The sequence below is a fragment of the Talpa occidentalis genome, unplaced genomic scaffold, assembly GCF_014898055.3.
Source record: "Talpa occidentalis isolate TD23 unplaced genomic scaffold, MPIMG_talOcc4v2.1 talOcc4.15, whole genome shotgun sequence".
Taxonomy (NCBI): Eukaryota; Metazoa; Chordata; class Mammalia; order Eulipotyphla; family Talpidae; genus Talpa; species Talpa occidentalis.
In genome coordinates this window covers 41,136,789-41,140,558 of record NW_023601543.1, presented here as the reverse complement: position 1 = coordinate 41,140,558, position 3,770 = coordinate 41,136,789, and the positions used below count along the sequence as shown (strand labels likewise).

The 3,770-nt window shown below is 38.8% G+C and overlaps 1 pseudogene; it reads right to left on the bottom strand.

The window, feature by feature from the left end:
• Nucleotides 1-244: 244 nt before the first annotated feature.
• Nucleotides 245-3,496, bottom strand: LOC119245597 (ras-related protein Rab-5A-like; annotated as a pseudogene).
• Between the last annotated feature and the right edge of the window lie 274 nt (nucleotides 3,497-3,770).

Genomic DNA, 3,770 nt, shown 5'->3' with positions numbered 1-3,770 from the left:
ATTACACTTTATTGTTTTTATTTTTTATATAAAATTTTTATCGAAGTACCAACAGTTTACATTATTGTCACTATTTTGCAAGTAAAAAAATCTCTCCCTTCAGGTGTAGTCATACCGGGTAAGTTAAATGCTGCATTTCTACTGTTATTAACATTAGGAAACAGAAGACTATTCCATCTAGTTCACACTGGAGGTTTAGTTACTGCAACACTGACTTCTGGTTGGCTGAGTGGATCCAATAAGATTTACCACCTTCCTCTGGCAGAATTTGCTCCTGGATTCTATGGTTCATTCTTTGGCAACTTTTTAGTTACTGCTATATTTCATTTACAATCATTAATGTTTTAGCTGGTGTCTCCATGAATAATAAACTGTTGTCATCTGCATAAGACTGTGGTTCTTGAAATTCGATAGCACTTTTATTTGCAGGGTCAGCCTTGTTTCCTGATAAAGATTTTACAATATTAGGACTTGTCCGCCTCTGAAGTTCTTTAACCCAGATTTTGGTTTTGGCAAAATACTCCTTATTTGTGATTTCTTTATGATGGCAAGCTTGAATTCTATAATGGCTGCTTGTGCTCTTCTGTAGCACATTAGTATTAGATTATAAATTTTTCTTGACCAGCTATATATATCCCATATTACAAACTTTATTGTTGTGTTACCTAGACTCACAGTTTGGGTAAGAAAAGCAGCGTTTATGGTACTCATGAAATTGGCCTTTCACAAAACAAAGCACTAGGCTTGATTTTCTGACAGCAGACTCACCCAGAAGTGCTAGTTTGAACTGGTATGTTTTATATCTGGTATTTGGCCCATTGGGTCTTGTTATTTCTTGATTAGCTATGTCCACATTTGAAGGAAATCCCTAATTTTAGTTTCTTGAGTGAATCTCCACGATGTGAGGGGTCAATTTTTCTCTTTTTGAAGGTAAAGAGACTTGAGACCACAGCATGCAGAACGTGGGGCAACATGCTCCAGGACAAGGCTGTGGCTCTGGTGGCAGTGGTGTCTGCTCTTCATGCTGCTCCCCTCAAATTGGGTGGCGCTGGGCTAGTCCCATGGGGCCACCCCTGTCAGGCTTCAGCCTCCAATCCATTTATTTTTATTTATTTATTTTTTAGAGCTTTTTTTTTTAAAGATTTATTTTTTTATTTATACAAAAGCTGGGGTACAGGCCAGATGCATGGGAGGGTGAGAGGATTCACCAGAGACAGAGCAGGGAACAGAACAGGCAGACTGATGAAACACACTGCTGAGGGGAGCAGCGGGCGAGACAGGAGAGGTCTGCCGTGCCCAATCCATTTATTTTTGAATGATTATCGATATGAGAAAGTCGTTGCTAACATTTTTATCCTTCCCTTGTGTGGCTTGATCTATTTTCTTATTTGATTCTTTGTGTATGTTCTCTTCATTTTATTTTTTTTAAGATTTATTTATTTATGCATACAAGAGCTGGGGTACAGGCCAGAGATGCGGGGTCGGGGGTAAGAGGATTCACCAGAGACAGAGTGGGGAACAGAACAGGCAGACTGACTGAAATACACTGCTGAGGGGAGCAGCAGGCGAGTCAGGAGAGGTCTGCTGCACCATGTGGGTTGCGCCCTGGCAGGCCAGGGATTGAACTTTTGCTGCAGAGGCTGCGGATTGCTTCATGGTGTGGTTCTTAACCCCTTGCACCACCAGGGAGGCCCCTGTTTTCTTTGTTTTAGATGTGAAAGCTCTCTTTAGTAATTCTTGTAGGGGTGATCTAGTGTTTGCAAACTAGTTAAGTTTCTGTTTGTCTGAGAAGATCTTTATTATATCGTCCTCATATCTGAAAGCACAGTCTTGCAGCAAAAAGTATTCTTGGCTGACATTTCTCTATCTTTACTTATTTTGAACACATCATTCCATTCTCTTCTTGCCTGTAGTGTTTCTTCAGAAAACTCTGATGTTTAGCTGATTGGGGTGCTTTTATAGGTTATCTGCTTGTTCTTTCTTGTCAGTTCCAGTATCCTTTCTTTGTCTTGAAATTTTGGGTTTGACTACTATATATTGTGGCATAGGCCTCATTTTGTTTATGTACCCTAGGCTTCTTTTTTGTTTTCTTGATTTGCTTTTGTATTCTCTTATCCAAGTTCAGGAAATTTCCTCCATTATTACTTTAAATATGTTTTATGTTCCTTTCTCCCTCTTGCTCCCTTCTCCCCCATGGGTATTGTGGTATTTCCTATGGTATTTTTATGTTGCCTTTCTTCATGGAGTTGCATAATTTTTGGAGTGTTTCTTCATTATGATTTTACTTTATCTCTTTCTTCCATTTTCTACCCTGACTCTTTGTTCATTCACATCTTCAATTACACTGATTCATTCTTTCATTTGGTCTATATACTTCCATAATTTTTTCCTGAATTTTTCATCTCCTCTATTTCTCTTTTTATATCCTGAATCTCCATTGTTTTTTTATTTCAAGCTTAGAATTTTCTATCTTCAGTTCATTGATTTTGTTTCTCAGGACCTCCATTTACTTTTCTGAATTTTCTTGTTTATCTTTGTTCCACTTTTCTGTGTCTTCTTCAAATTCCTTTAACATTACAAGTTTGAATGTCATATATGATAGGGGAAAAAATCGTCCATGTCTTTGTAATGATTGGGTTCTGGAGATTTGTTTTCTTTCTGTAGTGTGGTATTTCCTTGAGGACTCATGTGGACATTTTTTTTTTTCATATCCCCATTGTTTATTTTCAGAGCCATACTGCTGTTGGTTGGGCATCCAGTGGGCACATTTCTATCCCTTGCATTGAGCCTGGGTCCTTACAGGTAGGACTGAGGGTTGCTTTTACTTGGCATAATCTTGGGGTCTTGCCTGGTGTCCTTACCAGTGAGGCTGAGGGACAATTACCCAGTAGGGACTTAAGGCCATAGCTGGGGTCTTGTGTCAGTTCCCATATGCTGGCCCAGATTCCTTTACACTTCATTGCTATTGAAAGTTCTCTGAAAAAAGATAAATGCATTGGTGGATGGATAGATAAAAACATGATAGATAGACAGATGTTAAATATAGGGTTTTTAACTGTTGGTTTTTAATTTTTAAAGTTGTTTTTAATTTGAGGTGTTTTAACTTTATAAAAAGACTTCATGCATTATATAGCCACTGGAACTTAATATTATCACTTGGTGTGGTAAGATTCATCCAAAATTATGTATGGATCTGTATTTTATCATTTAAAAAGAAGAAATTTTATTGAATTATATAGTATGTACTATATATATGTACCTAAAACTTGTACTATGCATAGATAGAATTTGATTAATTGAAATAAACACACCTGTGTAACTAAAATTTACATCAAAAATAGATTTATATCTCCTAGAATTGCCCTCAATCCTGGTGCCAGGTACTAGCACCTCGCAAGTCAGTGTATGACCCAGTCCAAACTGTGAAAGGCCTCATCCAACATCAAAATCCCAGTCTGAGCCATTTCAGACCTTACCCAATATCTTCAAATCTCATGTACGTCCAGAAATCAGCTCTGAAGCTGAGCCCACCCACTAGTGCTTCAGGAACCTGCACACATCCCACTTTGGGCTGCGTAGGGCCTCATCTGACAGTAGCAACTCTCAATTGTACTGTGAGAAGTGCCCCCAACTCTGGCCATACCCACCAACACCTTGGCAAGAGGGCCTTTCCCAATCCAGGCCATGCAGGGACACCCTCCCATCATCGATGATACTAACCCATCCTCCAGGCAATGACCTAATGCAAGACCTACATACTAGCATCTTGG